Source organism: Pipistrellus kuhlii, unplaced genomic scaffold (genome assembly GCF_014108245.1).
Source record: "Pipistrellus kuhlii isolate mPipKuh1 unplaced genomic scaffold, mPipKuh1.p scaffold_m20_p_12, whole genome shotgun sequence".
Classification (NCBI taxonomy): Eukaryota; Metazoa; Chordata; class Mammalia; order Chiroptera; family Vespertilionidae; genus Pipistrellus; species Pipistrellus kuhlii.
In genome coordinates, this window is record NW_023425427.1 from 39059899 (window position 1) to 39079622 (window position 19724).

The 19724-nt window shown below is 34.8% G+C and overlaps 1 long non-coding RNA gene across 1 annotated transcript in view; it reads right to left on the reverse strand.

Moving 5' to 3' along the window:
• LOC118716572 overlaps positions 1–19724 on the reverse strand; it is a 742455-nt gene that overhangs the window by 454371 nt on the left and 268360 nt on the right. The window contains exon 2 of the long non-coding RNA XR_004987199.2: positions 1926–1997. This is a non-coding gene — a long non-coding RNA (uncharacterized LOC118716572). The remainder of the gene's footprint in view (positions 1–1925; positions 1998–19724) is intronic.

Sequence of the window (19724 nt, forward strand, 5' to 3'; positions counted from 1 at the left end):
GCAAGCTCCTATTGTAAGGCTTAAGGGTGGGGAACTTTTGTTTGTACTCAACAGTGAAAGGAAGTTACCTGATACACTGAAAAACAATTCTTATAGGATTATTGGTTCACACGGACATAAACAATTTGGGGTAAATAAATTTTACTAAACCTTTCAGCCTTCCTCGCTTCTCCTCATAGTATCACACCTGGGACTGGCCACTGAGGCTTCTATTGAGAAAACAAGTGGCAAGCCTATGTATGACTGAGTGGTCCTAGCATGTAGTGATCAGAAATGGTATGGATCTATTTTTTTGCCAAGATAGCAACTTGGCAAAATATCTTTGGATGTATTCCATTAAACACGAGGTATCATTTCTAATAATTTGGCTTCTTGGTTTGCTACAACAATCCCTCAGAGTTATTGTACTCCTTATGCTTTCCAGAGGGGGAATGTCCAGATAAGATCACCAGGCACCACCTTAAACTCTTGATCCAACCAATCCCATACACATCAACCACATGCATATATACATTTGTATACCCATACACACATCTATCTGTATATCATCTATCTATCTATCTATCTATCTATCTATCTATCTATCTATCTAAAATCACACTTGCTGACTTGCACATGAAGTTAAGTACATCTATTCAATCTAATCATTAAAATGAGTTTTCTTAAGAGTTTTTGAGTATCCAATACTACTTCTGAGAGTTAACAGAAATCAGAGAAAACAAAAGACTTCTGAAATGACGGTTTCCAAAATTCCACTATAACTTTTATTAATATATATGGCTGTTGTTTCTTTTAAAATTTACATTATCTACATTTTAAGTTTTACTATTGTTTTTCTATCTATAAGGATAACAGTGAATTTACTTAATTGACAATTTACATATATTTGAACATATATTAATTTTTAAAATATTTTTAAAAATAATAAAATAATATTTACATGTGTCACGTATTGATATGACAGCCAAACATTGATAGGCTGCCTCCTGCAACCACCTACCAGGAATTAAGCCTTCAATCTGTGCATGTGCCCTGACCAGTTATTGAAACAGTAACTTTTTGGTGCATGGGTCAATGCCCAACCAACTGAGCCACACTGGCTAAGGCTGAGCACATATTATTTTTTTAAATGATGCAATATTCATCAAAAACATATGAAGATAATAGCACTAAAGCATGTGAGGGTGTGAGAAGTGCTTCAAAAACTATAGCTTAGGAAAGTTCAAATTAACTACTGGTGACGTGAATGCACTAATGAATGAGTAATGGTGTGTGTGTGTGTGTGTGTGTGTGTGTGTGTGAGAGAGAGAGAGAGAGAGAGAGAGAGAGAGAGAGAGAGAGAGAGAGAGAGGGAGAGAGAGAGAGAGATTGAGGGGGAGGTTGTTCATAAGCATGATACCAGGATACACTAATGCTATTTACAGATACCAGAGAAAAAAACTAAGCTGAAGCAAAAAATTTGATTTAAAGCCATAAAAATGCATAAATGCATAAGAATTATTTAACTTTAAAATTGAATCTCCATATACAAAATAAGTAGTATGTATTACCAGAACTAATACAATTTATTAGCTTCTATTTGATTTAAGCTTCAGGCATTTTCCTGGATGCTCATTCCACTATTGCTTATGGGTCATGAATAAAATATCTTAAAAATTACTTATAAGCAATACCACTACAACCTTAAATTTTTAAGAAAAATACTAGTTTCCATTCTCCACATAATTTTAATGTTATTTTCACTCTTCTTTTAGTAAAGTAATTAAAAATAAGAATAAAATCCTAAAGATATAAAGTTTTATTTTAAAAAGTAATTGTATAATTAGCAAAGCAATGATGTCTCTGATTCTGCTTATTACATACTATGATCATCAACTTTATTAAACTGAACTTCCAAAAGGACAATTTGAATGAATGAGACTTACCAATGTGTAGCCTTCGCCCACAAGATGATTGATGGTTGGAGGATGAAAAGTAACAAACCCCTCAAGATTTCCCTGAAAAGAAAAAAAATGGGAAACACATTTTGAATTCACCTTTTGCCAATTAGGTGATGCTAAATCTAAATCAATTGATAAAATGAAAAAAGTGGGCAATAATTGATACGTTAGAGATGAATAAAATTGGGTCATTGATGCTAAGGAATAATAACATCAAAAGGTTTTTAAATTAATTCCTTGATGTAAAAGTATCACAACCCATAATATTTAAAGAATAAATATTATTGCCGAGACCGGTTTGGCTCAGTGGATAGAGCGTCAGCCTGCAGACTGAAAGGTCCCGGGTTTGATTCAGGTCAAGGGCATGTACCTTGGTTGTGGGCACATCCCCAGTAGGGGGTGTGCAGGAGGCAGCTAATCGATGATTCTCTCTTATCGATGTTTCTAACTCTCTATCCCTCTCTCTTCCTCTCTGTAAAAAATCAATAAAATATATTTTAAAAAAAAGAATAAATATTATTTATAATGTTTTCTCTGATATAAAATTTCATGCTATGGAATGTTAACATGTTGATTAACCCAAATTTCACTTTCGTTTCTTAAATGATAATTTATTTTATTAAAACATAATTTGTATTTATGTTTATGTAAATCTAGTTTGCATAAAAAACACTTTAATTTTTAATTATTATACTATTCAGTCTGCAGCTATGTTTTCTCAGAGATTCAGAAAGCATTACTTATTAAAATATGCCTACTATCTATAGAGCCCTTGTCCCACATCCAAGCAACCTTTGTACTACAGAAGAGTCAGCAACTTTCAAATTAACATAAACATAAAACACCTGAGGTGAGGTTATAGCTGTAGTAAACAATGTACATCAAATCCTTTAATGTATCAGAAGAGAGAATATGCACATCAATACCTGGATTCTTACTAAAATGAGCACAGCTCAAAGGAAAATCACATGTAATTAAATATTTGACTTAAAAGTCAAACATTTAATGACATAGAATTAAATTGGTGACAAGGATCAAGTGATCCCATCAACTGCTTAATTGTCCTTTGATCCTGAGGTCCAAAGATAAATCTGAAAAATCTCTTACACTTACTGATCACATAAAATGAGCATTTATAATTCATAATGATTTCCTACATCTGATCCAAATGCCGCTTCCACAAACACCCAAACTTTCATGTTTTTCTCTATCTAAAAAGTTCTCATGCTACCTATTAACATTCATTCTTTGTAAAGCAATCTCTCTCTCTCTCTCTCAAATATATATATATATATATATATATATATATATATATATATATATATGTGTGTGTGTGTGTGTGTGTGTGTGTGTGTGTGTGTGTGTGTGTGTGTTTTAGAGGCCCAGTGCATGAAATTTGTGCACTGTGGGAGTGGGTGTCCCTAAACCCGGCTTGTACCCTCTCACAATCTGAAACCCCTTAGGGAGGGTCAGACCTAAACTGGCCATCAGACATCCCTCTCCCAAATTGGGACCACTGGCTCCTAACTGTTCACCTGCCTGCCTGTCTGATCGCCCCTAACCACCTCTGTCTTGGCACCCGTTGTGGCAACTTTGGAAGGACATCCGCAATGACATCCAGAAGGTTGTTCAGATGTCCAGTCTAATTAGCCTGTTACCCTTTTATTATATATATATTCATATATGTAGGTGTATAAATAGATAGATATATATGTATATATAGATATATATAGGTATATATACAGATATAGAGATATAGATACAAAGAGATATAGATATATATAGACATGCAGATATGCGGACATACAGACATATAAATATATAGATATATAGATGATATACAGATATACAGATATAGGCTTTAATTATGTAGCTAAAAAGAGAGACTTGGTATTACACACTGTGTCTGAATTGGTGAATACCAACATCTCCATTGGCTTACCAAAAAATAACTGGGTTTGAAAGGAAGGAATTGCTATTCTGTGGAAAACAGTTCTGTCTCAGGACTAACTGAAAACTATGTCAGAACTATTTTATTCTACACTCCTTTAATGAATAACTTTAAACTCTTACAAGAAATTGTAATAAGCTTCTGCTGAACTTACAAAAAACTTAAGTTCTTCAGAACCTAAGTAAAACAACATTTATTGAGTAGTTACTATATGCCAAATACCTCACATACATTACATTGATCATTTGTGGGTTTTTTGTTTCTGTTTCTTTGTTTTGTTTTTTTGCATGATTAAATGCAAACCAATTGGGTAGAAACCGCGTCTGATCTCCCTTTTTGTTCATGTGAGGAACTTGAGACGAAAAATAAAAATTGAGTTCCTGCCCTACAGCCTCATAGTCAGTAAATGATAGAGATTGAATTTAAATGCAAGCAGTTTGACTCAGCCTTTTATTCTCACTACACTGATATGCTACCCATGTCTACAAATCACATATACTAGTACTCAATAAAGGGAAAGAAAATGCAATAGGAAGGAATGAAAAAGATTTTATAAATTGTCCACTGTGTAACTGACATTTTTTTTTAAACCCAGTAGCAATTCCTAAAGGATTCTACACTTCACACCCCTTCTACAGTGAACCTCAAGCAGTCTTAGAATCACTGCTTTTATTTAAATGAGGCTAATGTTACAGAAACATTACCTAGATTATATTTAGGATTTTAAAAAGAAAATAGATTTTTTTCTCTAGATATTTATATGGGCATTCAACATTATCAAACATGTTCTATAATACATTGGAATTTAAATTGTAGAACTTAACTTTAAGATTTAAAATATTTAAAAATTTGATCTGTGCCTTTAACTCTCCATTCATGAACATCTGAAACAGTTTTATATTATCATTAACAGATACAGCATTTATAACAACTGAGTATAATTTTGAATCTTTAGAACTTTGAACTTCTCATTTCCCCAACCCAGCTCTTTTCCCTATGCAATATTTAATCATGGTTGTATTAAAAACTTAAGCATGAAAATATTCCTACCCTAGCTTTCTAAAAGTTGATTCACAAGTTAGTATGTCTTATTATAAAAATATTTTTATATTTATAATATATACTTAAATGCTGTGCTCTTTAAGCAGATTATTAAACTTATATTAACAAAAGGCACAGATAATAGATACAAGTAATTTGTAATGACTTCATAAAAGATCATAAAATATAATAATGCAAACAACTGACCTCAATCCACAAGTTAAGCCAAAAACTAACCTTACATACTAATGAAATTCTGTCTTTCAGCAACCTCCTATTACTCTACTCTCTATCCAGGCTGATCCCAGGTCAACCTATTCTTATACCATCCATCAAAGACCCCCATCATCTCCTCCAGTCTCTATTCTTCTCATTGAAAACTCAGAGCAACCCAAGGGTCCATTTCCTCCATTTCAAATCTTACATTGCCCAACGTGAAAACTTGAGTTCCTTAGTAGTGAACATCCTAATCAATGGCTTCTGTCTTAATAATAATAGTTTATTTTCTCCAGACAATTGAGATGGAAAATTGCTCATGAATAATTTTCCATCCCAATTGTCTGGGGGGAAAAAAAAACACTATTGTGCTTAGGTATATATGCATGCCCATTTAAATCACATAATGAGATATGGTTTATCAATGCTATCCAGTAAATCTAAAATAAGCTTCACTGTTAGAGATTCAAACTTGGCAGCTGGCAACACACCCACAGTTACTCACAGTGCTTATCTTCCAAACACATCCAGTATTAGGTATTTCAAAAACACATTTCACTAATTCTTTTGATAAGAACCAGGGCAGGAGAGGTCCAACCATGTACATACTTTGACAGCCATTTTCACTTTCTAAGGCCTATTTGCATCCTTTTCTCATTGACATTTGAGGCACACAAATGGTAGCTTGTTGACAGATAGATGTTGACTAAAGTGTCCCCACCATGCTTAATTTAGTGATGTTTCTGACTGATAAGGGTGGCTAAATATACTAAGGCCCTTTTGCCTATTGAATACTAATTTGATCACCTTTAAGCATCAAACCATACAATAGTCCACCATAAAATATGAGTTGACCACTGAGATATCAAATAGCAGCAGAACATACCACACATACACATACATACTCACTCTTTCTTTCTTTCTTTCTTTCTTTCTTTCTTTCTTTCTTTCTTTCTTTCTTTCTTTCTTTCTTTCTTTCTCTCTCTCTCTCTCTCTCTCTCTCTCTCTCTCTCTCTCTCTCTCTCTCTCTCTCTCTCTCTCTCTCTCTCTCACACACACACACACACACACACACACACACACACACACTTAAGAAAAGTGACCAGGATTCAACAAAGTGCTCAAATTATTTTTGGAATAGAAAAGAAATATTCACTATACACTTGGCAGGTGGTTTAATCAAGACAAATTTCCCATGGAAACAGACTAATTTTTGAGAGAGCAATGCTCTACATTTTGTTGAAAAGTGTGTCATTTATCTTATATGCTACAAAGTATTTTGTTTTGTCAAACTGCAATTGTGGTATCAAGAAAATAACTCTATAAGGAGAACTTGAAAGACAGCTCAAATATATCATCTGAAAATAATAGAAAAGAAGAGAAGGAAAAACAAACAAAACCCTTCTAAGCTTTGCATCCTATATAGCTATTACTTTTCTCCAATTTCGCCTTCTCAGTCATGCCCCCTCAAAGAAAAAATTCATTTTCTTCACTAACTCTATTTCCAAACCTTTTCATCACATAGCATATACTTTCATAGAGATAACTACACTGACACTGCTGTTCGAGGAGTTGCCAATGACCTCCATATTGACAATGCCAACACAAATTTAAATTTCAGTTATTTTACCTCTTATTTAATATTTGATTCTGTTGACTATTGTTACCATCTGAAACTTCTCCTGTAACTTCCATGACATTGCTTTTCTCTGCTTTTGTTCCTCTTGCTCTAGTTATTCTTCTTAATTAACTGATCATGTGTCTCATGGACTTCATCTTTGCCACTTTGACCATCTCTTTCTGTATCATCTGTCACAGTGGCTTCATACATAGCCATCATTTCAAAAATAAGTTATTATTGATAAGTCCCAAATGTATACACATCATTATACTATTAGCCTTTTATAAATGAATGTCCCAAAGACAACCCTGATTCAACTTCTGAAAATGTTCAATCACCTTTCTTCTATCAATCTGTTCCTACACCCTCTGTCTCAGTGAACAATACTAATAGATAAAATTATTCTGTATTTACTCTGAACCTGATGCTTATAATATCTTATTTAAGTACTCTACAACTTCATATGTGAGGTATTCATATTATTACCATTTTAAAGATGAAGAAACTAATACACAAAAAGGTCAAGTTACTTGCTTGAATTCACACAACTAATTCAAATTGGAGCTGGGATCTGAACACACTGCCTATCCAGTTAACCATCATACCTTCAAAGGTATTTGCCCAGTTGCACACATCAGACTCTTTATAGTCAGTCTAAATTTCTCTTTTATTTACCTCAAAGAACTGTAGTCACTCAGTTCTCTAAAATAAAGGGTACAAAATATTTATTGTATCCATTTCCTCTTCTCTATTCCTATGTGTTTGACTTTAATTTATATCTTTCATTCTCACCTCAATTATACGAGCCCCTATACTGACAATAAACTTTAATCTATGGTCTTGAGTCAAAACACAGTATTCTGTTATATTTTATGTTTAGTCTATGTATGCAGGGGAAATTTGTATGCCTGTAAAAGTTGACCTTGCTTTTTTCATTGGCTTTATATTAAAAAAAGGCATATATATATATATATATATATATATATATATATATATATATATGATGAGCATGAAATACTTCCCATCTTTACAGCTCAGTTTCCTAAGATAAGGGGGAAAATTTCCATCATCAATAACAGAATGGAATTGTCTAAAGTTGAAAATTGATAAAAACTATGATATAAAATCACCAGTCTGTTGATACGTTGACAACTAATTGCTCTCATTTGCAGCCACAGAAAATTAATTTTAAAACCATGATTTTTCTCTCATGTAAACTCCAAGACATGCAAATTTCCCATGTCCCCATGGCCAACTATTTTCATAAGTTATGAGAAAGAAGAGTCTATATAAATCTTGGCTACCAAAATGCAACATTTACCAGTCTCCAGCATCGGTATAGATTTTTACTGAAATTAAATTAAAGTGGCATTTGAAAATTGAAGAGAGTCCCACAAGTAAGCCATATTGCTATCATGAATTCAAGAATATTTTATTTTAATTTCCAGCTGAAAGAAATTTTTATCACATAAAGAACACACAACTACAACTCCAGAATTAAAATGCCATTTCTACATGTTCTAAGAAAAGTCACTGAGCTCCTCTGTTCTCAGTTTTAGTATCTGGTGGGGTGGGGAGGGAAGGATAATTGGGGCAGATTTTACTGCATTAATTTTAAGATATTTCTCTGCTCCATCTTTCTAATTAGGGCAATTTTCTCTAATTGGATAAAATTGCTTTGATATCATCATTTGAATTAAAGACAGGACAAAATGTGGACAATCAACAAAATATTATGCCTGAAGAACAAAGAATATAAGATATTTGTGATTTAAAATTTGAGCTTTACAATTTGAATTATAATTTCTAAGGAAAAAAATCAGAAACTGTAAAGCCATTCTCTTAAATTGCCTTTAGATAATGTGCACTGGATCCGAATCATGAAGAGATATATATTGTTTTCAGTAGTGAATGGCTTTGTTTCAAACTAAGGATATAATTGGAATAGAAATAGTGGATGACAACAGCAACCACAGTTATTGGGGGAAAAAAAATCTGTAAAGAAAACTAAGCTCAAACTAGAGGAAAAAGTGAGATGAACAACTATTTTTGGTTCAAAAACTTGATGAAAATGAATGTACTCTTGGAATGTTTCTGACCCAAGAGCCCAAATGTATTCTCATTTTGTTGCAAGTCTGATGTCATTGAATTAGGAACACAACACCATTTTTATGCATGCTGGAATTACCTTTGGATAAAGAGTCATCCAACCTTTCAACAATTGGTCAAAACACTTTAGATACATCTAATAGCGATTCCTAGGAACAGATGTGCATCTGTCCAAGCCACATACTGAGAATTCTAATTATCCAGGCAGCCAAATCACTGCAGCCTAATTGCCACTATCCTGAATGTGGGATGCAATCACTGCTTACCCACCCTTGCTCTTCCCAAATAAGCATTAGGGAGCCTCTCAATTTAGCAACTGTCCAGGGCTGTTTGGAGAAGCAGCGGCAAGCTGCCTAGCAACCAGAACCTACAAATTGGTTTCTACAGGCTTTGCTTATGGGGCTCACATAGTTAACTACTTTCCAAGTCTGTGGTCAGACACTAAGATGACTTAAACATTTGCTTCCCTCACAAGGAAATATTCTTTGCAAAATGAGATTTAAAAAAAATAAGATCAAGAATAAAAGAAGAAATAATTGAGCCAAAAGGTATTAAATGCAAAATTAAATTGAGCACTCATAAACCTCACTGGTGAAGGCATTTGCACAAACTGAAATGTACTCTTCCATCTCAGTTTCACATAGAATGCAATATGCACTCTTTTAAAATTAGATAATCTGCTTAAAAGCTATTACTGTAAAACTCCATCTTCCTGCTAACCAAATTTACTGTAATGTGGGTGAGATTGTTTTTCTTTCACAATTTTTATTTGTTGCTCCGAAGAGAGTGATGCATTTAAAATAGTTGTTGTTTTTTTAAGTAAATGCATTTCAATGTTTTTGAAAAACAAGAATGTAAAAATATGTAGTATTTTCACAAAAAAGCTCATGCTTTCTCTAGAAGAAAATCATTTTTAACAGTTCACAAAAACACATTATACCCCTAAGTGAAAGTAGGTAGCTTTTAAAAGTAACTATTATAAATTAGATCTAATTTTTTTCACACACACCCCCACACAAAAGTTACAGTTTAAGAAATACAGAATTATATCCTGAGATGGTTTGAAATTATGTGAAGGACTGACACAATATCATTGAAAAGTTTCCAGGTTTAACTTTGAATGTGCTACAAATTGGTTTCTACAGGCTTTGCTTATGGGGCTCACATAGTTAACTACTAATATTTATTAATATTTCTATTAATAAAATAAATAGAAATGTGAGGTTCAATAGAATTGAATTCTAGGAAAGTCAGACTTAACCAGATCGTTGGATCTGGTTGATAGAAAACAGTTTCCTTAGTAGCTCCACTTTTTAGAGACCTAAAATGTCTGTGAAAATAAGCACATTATATTACGGAGAAGCCAATTTTTTAATGCTATATAAAATTGATGGGTGAGGAAAGGGCAAAAAAGTTCCCAAAGGTCTTGTAATAGTTGAGGTTCTCTTGGACTAAAGATTCCATAGGAGCCTGAATCACAGTTTTAAAAATCTCAGCAATCTGGGTATCACTGATATGAAAATGCCACTAATTGGTGTAATCTTATCAAACTTTTTTGGATAATCAAATGCACTTTAACATGTTTTTATCATCTACAACAAAAAAAAGAAAGAAAGAAAAAAAAAGGAAACAGGAGAGTTTCCATTTTTTAAAGCCAATGTAATTTAAATAAAATATAAAGTTTAGAACCAGACTGTAACCCATTTGCAGTTGCCTTCCCGATGAAGCCTAAATATAATGTATGATCTCATCTGCTCAAGGCAAAATAGCATCCTTCTTAGAAGCATATCTTCAGTGACAGCATTTCTGGAATGTCTTCCCAGCTCAAGCAAAACAGCACCCGCAGTCCTGCACAATCATCCTCAAAAGCATTGCTATTTAGAGGCAGAACGACTATGAATAATGGTAAGAAATAGGGCACTGCCCCCATGGGAACACAGCAGCAGAGGTAGCAAAATGCTTAAATTTCTGACTGCTTTTTCCCAGAGATTTAACCAGCAGCAAATCAGGCCCTGAAGGCATATAAAAGCCGGAATGAATTTAACCCCCCTTTCACCTGTTCAGTGGCTACAGCGGTCACTTCTCTATGTGTTATTGAAAGTTTCTTCCGCTTCTGCCTGATGCAGTTCTGAAGAATCAGCATAAAGAGGTGTGGGGAGGTGGAAGACTCAGAGATCCATCCTCCAAGTAAATGAATCAATTACATGGAATCTATTAAAAAACATAGATTGCCAAGTTAGTTAAAAGCAGCCAGATAGAGTGCAGAGGAGGAAGCCATTTATCCAGGCCATTTTCTGACAACCCTACATGCTACAGTTCCTGCTTTAGGGTAGAATCCCAATCAGCTCTTACCTGCTGCCTTATGCAGGCTTCCTTACTCAATAAGATGCAGTTACCCTTAGAAAAGGTAACAGGGAAGGGCTATTAGCAGCACTACCCATACATCATTAGTATTGATTAGTATTAGTATTGGACTAGAACTGACAAAGATGGTCCCGTTTGTAGAAAGTAAAATACAGAGACCTGAGAACCTATAGAGAGTAACTCCGATGAGGGAGATTTTGAGAACAGGGAGGTGGAGGGCTGCCTGGGTATGCCTACTTTGGCACTAACCCTGAGGACACTGTTCCTCTCACTTACCCAATCTCATTCAAGGAAATCAAAAGAACGGGTTACCACCCAGCACTTTTAAAATATTCACAGTCTTTTCCTGCAAACAAGAAATATAGTAACATTTCCAAGAGTTCATCTCTTTACCTAATACAAATGTATTCCTGATAATGTCTTTCAATCCCCATTATATGCGAAGAGTTGAAGAGTTTAACCTAAGAGTCAGGAAGAAAAACAACAGCACTGAGTTTGGACTGAGAATATTTTTAATTCTCATCTGTTTGGGCACAAACCAAATGTGGCCATTTCTTAACTATTTCAGGATTTCAGTTAGTTTTTCATCTGTACAAAAGGGGGCAGAAGATGGGAATCACTCTAAGACATCAAAAAGCTCTACTATTTTCTGGTTGTAGATGAAAGAAAATAAGAATTTCTCTCCTGCTTCTTTGTTAGGGCTGGACATCAGATTCCTTCTGTACACTACGCTGCCGTTTACACATAAAACCAGTGCATGCTGTTCACTCACCCTCATTGACTGACTCACAGCACTTGGGATTTGCTTTAGCTGGAAATCAAGATGCAGTTTAGGAAGAAAAGCAATGTTTATATTCCAACCATAAAATCATTTCTTTCATTTATCCATGGAAAATATTGCAGAAAGCGGAGCTTGGCCATTACCAATTGGGCCTGGGTTTTTAATTTTTCTCAGATAACTTTTATGGAATGCAAGAGTTAACCTCAGGGTTCCCTTGAGCTTTCTAAAAATGTCTGTAAACTTTTATGTGAAGTGCATCTGTACATTTTTCCTTGATGTTTCACGGCCTAGGTCTGCGATTCAAATTAGCTTATGATGCAAAAGTAAGGTGAGCAGATGGTTCTCACCTCAAGATCAACATGGCGTAGAGAGATAAGACAACCGGCAATGTTCCTGGGGAGAGATTCTGGGTGAGGAGCACAGGATCTACCTGCTCACATCTGCACAAATCCAAAGGCTGCTTTCTCTTAGGTAGGGCAAAAGTTCGATTGTTGAGTGAGGGTGCACAGCGGATGGTTGTTCCAAAACAAATATTTTGGTCATAAGCCAAGGCAGCAGTGACTTAAATTTACTCTCCTCCTTTGATGACTAGTTATTCCTGAAGCTTCCTATCAATCACAGTGACACGGAGACAGAATTAGCAACAAATACTTAAGCCCACATCCCTCTTTTAGAGAGAGTCCTTAATAAGAAACAGGCGTCACCAGAAATGTGATGGAAGGTACTAGGGATCCTTCTTTCTTACTCAACAGCCTCTATCTGCTGTTGAAAATATCTACAATGCATCAAAATTGTGATACTATGGAATGGATATTTTCGCTATAATGGTGTTTGTACATATATTTTAACAGGAGTAAGAGAACAGTGGTTGAGAGTGTTTTCTTAAAAATAACACTTTTTGACTGAAAAATAAAGAAGACATAATGTCATCAAACTTTAGAAAATATAAACTGTGCTAGTAAACTTACCCTTCGTATTTAGAAACAAAAAAAGTACAATGATGAAGTCTTTGTTTTAACTTACTGTGGTGGCTCTACAGGCAAGGATATGTTTTCAGCTATACAAAAAGAATCACATTTGATTAATAGTTATGATCTTTTCATATAAAAGAGATTAGAGAGTGATGTTTAAAGAATGGTTATATAAATAACTAAACAAACCAAAAATAGCCACAAATGCAGACTGAGAATCTATTGTTGGAATATTAAAATAATTTGCTCTTGTTTTGTATTTCTCAATGTTGAAAAATATCTCATTTGTTCATCAGTCTATTAGATCATTAATACTCAATTTATAAATTAAAAAATAAAGCTCAGAAGAGTAACAAGTTTTCTCAACGTTTGTAGAGCTACTGAATAATAGAGCTAGAACTGGAATTCAAATTCAAATTATAATTTTTTAAATCACAGGCCAATGTAAACCATTCAGATATTTTTTAAACAAATATATATATTTTTATGGATTTCAGAGAGGAAGAGAGAGGGAGAGAGAGAAACATCAATGATGAGAGAAAATCATTATTGGCTGCCTCCTGTATGTCCCCCACTGGGAACGGAGTCCAAAATTTGGGCATATGCTGTGACCGGAATCAAACTGTGACCTTCTGGTTTATGGGTCGATGCGTAACCACTGGGCCATGCTAGCTGGGCAACCTTTCAGATATCTTTTTTTTTTATTGATTTTTTACAGAGAGGAAGGGAGAGAAAGAGAGAGAGAGCTAGAAACGTCGATGAAAGAGAAACATCGACCAGCTGCCTCCTGCACACCCCCCACCGGGGATGTGCCCGCAACCTAGGTACATGCCCTTGACCGGAATTGAACCTGGGACCTTTCAGTCTGCAGACCGATGCTCTACCACTGAGATAAACCGGTTTCAGCAACCTTTCAGATATCTTAAGAAAGGTTTTATGCCTTTAAGGAATAGGCAGCATTTTAAATTACATCAGGCTTATTATCCACTATACTCATTATTTGGGGCTATTAAATATTCTACCTCCCTTTTTGCCATCGATCAATTCAGTAACAGCCAACTAATAATTATGTTCCAAAATCTGCTTCAGATCTTAATGTGACTGTTCCTATCTCTTTCTGTACCATTCCAAGTGGTTGATACAATCAGTTCAGGAAGGTCTAACTATGTATTCGGGGGAAGTAGTAAATTGATCAAGATTTAGAGATCAAAATGAGGTATTTGAAATAATTTTCTCATCTTTTTCTTCTACACACATTATTAGGAGATAGTTCAGAAACTATGTATTACTTTTCTTTGGCCCAAGAAGCATTCTTTTACTTACCTAAAGACAAATTTGTTAAGAAATTTTAGAAATAAAACAGTAGAATTTGGAATAACACTGTTAAACACTTATAATTAAGAAGATAATGTTTAAATATTATGTGAACACCATATTATTCAATGAAGTCATGTAAATGGCGAGTCTTGGGATAAGTGAATTAGCATTTATTATTAATAAATAAATGCTAATATTATATATATATATATATATATATGTTAGTTAAATTATCTGGCTTTAACAGTATTATTAATGTCAATATCCTAAATTAATATAGTCTTGCTTATAGAGGACTAATTACCTGGTAAGCTTAAAACTAAAAATACAGATTCAGAAATATTCAATAACTAGTTACTCTTAAGTTTATTATCTCTGAGAGCATGTATGTATATATTTTTTCATATATCATTTTAAGAACAATTTCTAGGCAGTTTGAAGAATAGAATGATTTAAAAAGATTTGAATAATGTACTCTTAAGCTCCATTAAACTATATGATACTATAATTACTATTTGAATATGTTGTTTATTTAATGAGACTTCATATTGCATACACATGACTAACCTAAAATAATAACATGTCCCACAATAAGGCAAGCATTTGCTTTAAACACATGGCCACTAGTCTGTGCTGTTGTACAAGAAATACTTATTTTCATTAAATTATTTCTAAAAGGAGCTAGCTCCCTTTTTGTGTGTGTTAAGAAACAATTGTATCATATCTAATTTATACTTGTAATTTTCTGTCATATGTCATATGACAAGTCTATATGGGGAAAATATTTAATATTGTATAAGGCAGTGGTTCCCTCTCTTTTTCTAAATCCAAAGACTTAATATTTTAAGTATTAATATATTGATAATTGATGAAATATGAAATACACTAAGCTATGAAATAATACCTTTCTTTAATTTGAAGTGTCATACAAAAGTGTTCTAGCAGCTGGATTTTGCTAATGATCAAGTAATCTGTCGGCACTTATCATATACCATCATAAATAGCTTTGTGGATGGCCTCGTTGGTGAGTTTAGATAAATACGCTAAAGTACACACATTAGTGATATCTTTACATTGTGTTTTTTATATTATATTATAAATATCACTATGTAATTGTTTTCTCAGTTATCCATAATGTTTTTAGGCTTGCTTATTAAAACACAATTACATCTTTGCATTTTATCTTCAACATGTTTCTTATACTTCACTAAGAAATTTGAGGGACTGTTACATTATAACCCAGCACTCAAAATTGTTTACAGGATTTGGGAAAAAATGACATTTCCAAATAAAAGTAATATTGTAAACTCTGTGTACCATAACTAAATGCTGTTTCAAAGTGCCCTGAATTGATTTTTCTAAGTACATGACCTTGAAAATCAGAGTGAGAAAGGTCAAAGTGTATCAGAAGTTGTCTCAAAATGCTTCAGTGTTCCTCAGAAAACAAAGTAGATCTAAATATAGATGGTATTTGTAACAGTGCAATGGTTTGTATCAGCAAAACACATATTTAATCAAATATGCACCATTTATCTGAAAAGATATGATGGATTACTACATGTAGAGAACAATTAATAGTCCCCACTCAATTAGTGAAGATGAACAAGTATATGCTATTATTATAGATGATATTTCTATATTGAAAGCAAGATAATTTAACTAAACTCCCACCTTGTTTAAAAGTTGAAATACCACAAAAAAATGTAGTAGTCTCAAAACACCACTCCAACCAGCATGTAATAGGTCCATGGTCGGCAAACTGTGGCTCGAAGTCACACGCGGCTCTTTGGCTCCTTGAGTGTGGCTCTTCCACAAAATACCATGGCCTGGGTGAGTCTATTTTGAAAAAGTGGCATTAGAAGAAGTTTAAGTTTAAAAAATTTGGCTCTCCAAAGAAATTTCAATCATTGTACTGTTAATATTTGCTCTGCTGACTAATGAGTTTGCCAACCACTGTAATAGACGGACGAGCCTTTGCTTCTGGCTGGGAGTGCTTGATGCAGTGTGCTGATGAGGTTTCCTTGAGTTGTACACTGGAAACCTGTATGGCCTTGTGAGCCAATTTCACCCCCAATAACTTAAATAAAAGAGAAAAATCGGTTTGCATGCTCAATGAAAAACAAACCAGAATATTTTATAGTTAATAAACTGATCAACTATACATGAAATTTTGTAACTTAATATTAAATGTCATGGACATTTTGTTGCCATGGATGTTTTACTACTCAAATGGAATTCACTATGATGTATAACAAATAACACTTAATGTTTAGACAGAATAATGTGTTTAAGGAAATAATTTTAAGACAGCAGCAGTTTGAATATAGCCACCGATAGCACATGTAAGTTAAAGATGTCATTTTGTGGACATAACATTAAACTGTCTGAAGGCTACACACATGAAGTAGTGGCACTGATGTGCGAATCATTTATCTAATTTTTGTGTTTTTTTTCCTCACCCAAGGATACTTTTTCCATTGATTTTTAGAGAGAGTAGAAGGGAAAGAGGAAGAGGGAGGGAGGGAGGGAGAGAGAGAGAGAGAGAGAGAGAGAGAGAGAGAGAGAGAGAGAGAGAGAGAGAGAGAGAGAGAGGAGAACTTGGCTTTCTCTTGTACTCACCTACTCACCCCGACAGGGGCTGGGGATTGAATGTGCAACCCAGGTACATGACCTTGACCGGGAATAGAACCCCAGGCCCTTCTGCGGGTAGGCTGACACTTTAACCACTGAGCTCACACTGGCCAGGGCCTTGTTTCAAATGTTTAATAAGTACGTGGCCCTGGGCTAATGTTCTAAACTCTCTGTATCTCAGGCCTCTCCTCTATAAAATTCTAGGGGTACCAATTAACAATGTGGATTTTTTTCAATAGATTTTATTCCATAGATGTTAATATATATGTGATTTAATATGTATGCTATTTTGTTGTATTGACAGCAAGCTTCAAAACTTCATATGTCAAATTTTCTGGAAGTATTAACATCATAGATATTTTTACACTTAAAAATGTAGAATTTTGTGCCGAAGACGGTTTGGCTCATTGGTAGAGCGTCGGTCTGCGGACTGAAAAGTCTCGGGTTCGATTCTGGTCAAGGGCATGTACATTGGTTGTGGGCATATCCCCAGTAGGGGGTGTGCAAGAGGCAGCTGGTCGATGTTTCTCTCTCATCAATGTTTCTGGCTCTCTATCTCTCTCCCTTCCTCTCTGTAAAAAATCAATAAAATATATATTTTTTTAAATGTAGAATTTTGTGCCAAAAAAGAAAGCTTTGCGGGAAGTTTTAATTCATCACTTTATTTTGAAGAAAAAGTTATCGTTTACTTCATGAAGCTAATGGTGAACATGCTCCATCTCAAGATACTTGTGAACACAGGTTTAAATGCTTTAAAAGTGATGATTTCCATGTGAAAGACAAAGAACTTCCAGGTCAACCCAAAAAGTTTGAAGATCAACAATTACGAGCATTGTTGGATGTCAAACTCAAAAACAACTTTCAGAAAGATTCAACGTTGCTCAGCAAATAATTTCTGATCATTTACAAGCAATGGGAAAGGAAGGAAAATGGGTGCCACATTAACTAAAGGAAAGACAAATGGAAAACTGAAAAGTCATCAGCAAAATATTGCTTCAACTGCATGAAAGAACGTCTATTTTTGCATTAAATTATGACTGGTGATGAAAAGTGGATTTATTTGAAAATCCCAAAAGCACAAAATCATGGGTTGATCCAAGTCAACCATCAACATCGATGGCAAGTCCAAATTGCTTCAGAAAGAAGACAATGCTCTGCATTTGGTGGGATCAGGAAGGTGTGGTGTATTATGAGCTTCTAAAACCAGGTGAAATGGTTAATACTGATCACTACCAACAACAAATAATCAATTTGAACCATGCTTTGTTAGTAAAATGACCAGAATGTTCCAGAAGACACAGCAAAGTAATTTTGCTTCATGATAATGCACCATCACACACTTCAAAACCAGTTAAAGACACGTTAAAAGATCTTGCCTGGAAAGTATTAACCCACCCGCTGTATTCACCAGACCTCACTCCTTCAGATTACCACTTGTTCTGATCGATGGCACACACACTTTCTGAGCAGCACTTCAAAACACGAAGAAGTGGAAAATTAGGTCTCTGAATGGTTTGCTTCAAAACAAGAAAGGTCTATTGGGACGGTATCCACAAATTACCTGAAAGATGGGGAAATAGCTAGTGATGGACATTACATTGGATAAAGAACTTTTAATGGTTTTCTTGAAAGTATCATGTTTTCTTAGATTACAAAATCCACATTATTAACCTGTACACCTATTACAATGATGATAATAAGAGTAACCACCTTATACTGTTCCTATGAAACTTACCTGTATAACTAGAGGCCCTATGCATGAAATTTGTGAAGGGCCTTGGTCCTGGCCCATGCCCACTGCCGCCACTGCTGGAGACTCTACCGCCACTGTTACACACACACACACACACACACACACACCTGTCACTTCTATAGCCTCGGCCTCCACCCACTGGGGCTTTGTCCAGAAGGAAGGCTATGTGGAAGGATGTCCGGTCTAATTAGCATACTACCCTTTTATTATTATAGATATGATTATGCCTGTAAGCATTTAGCATAGGGGTGTTGAACTCAATCAGAGAAGGGGCCAAAATCTAAAATCCAGCCTAAATCACGGGCCGAATGGTTTACTGAACAGTCATAAACTGTCATTGTGATGGAAACGCAGCGGAGTGCAGTGATGACAGCGCGGTGCGGGCCACATTGCAAGGCCTGGTGGGACGGATTTGGCCCGCGGGCCTTGTGTTTGACACATGTGATTTAGCATATCAAACATTTACTATGTATTGAGTGGCTGCTGAGTGTATATTGCTATTATTAATTTCATGTAATAGTTTGAGGAAATAAAATTCCTGAAATTTTATAAAATGCAGCCCAAGAAAATGTCCTCCTATGTTTGCAAGTTAGCATCTCTGGACTTTTGTCTTACCACTGCACATACATCCCCCCCCCCCCCCCCCCCCCACTATTGAGGTCCCTGCATTTACACCAGTACCAAAAGCTTGTTTGGGCCATAGTATGAAAACATTGAAATTTCACTTTCCAGATGGCACACAGATTTTATGTAAAGTAGGATAACACTGGACAATTAGGTTTTATTCAACACTGTCAACACGTGTATTTTAATCTGAGTATGTGATCAGTTGTTTGACCATGAGCCATTCATTCAATTGTACTCAGTTGTTTCATTTATCGAAGATACTGTTGATTTCTCAAATTTATTGCAAGAATGGTTAAACAAACGAATACAGGTAGGAAACCTCGCACAGATATATAGTCCCTCTCACCACCTCCTTTATCTATTTATTTTTGTGTTTGCCCAGCAAAATTGCCCAATAATCCT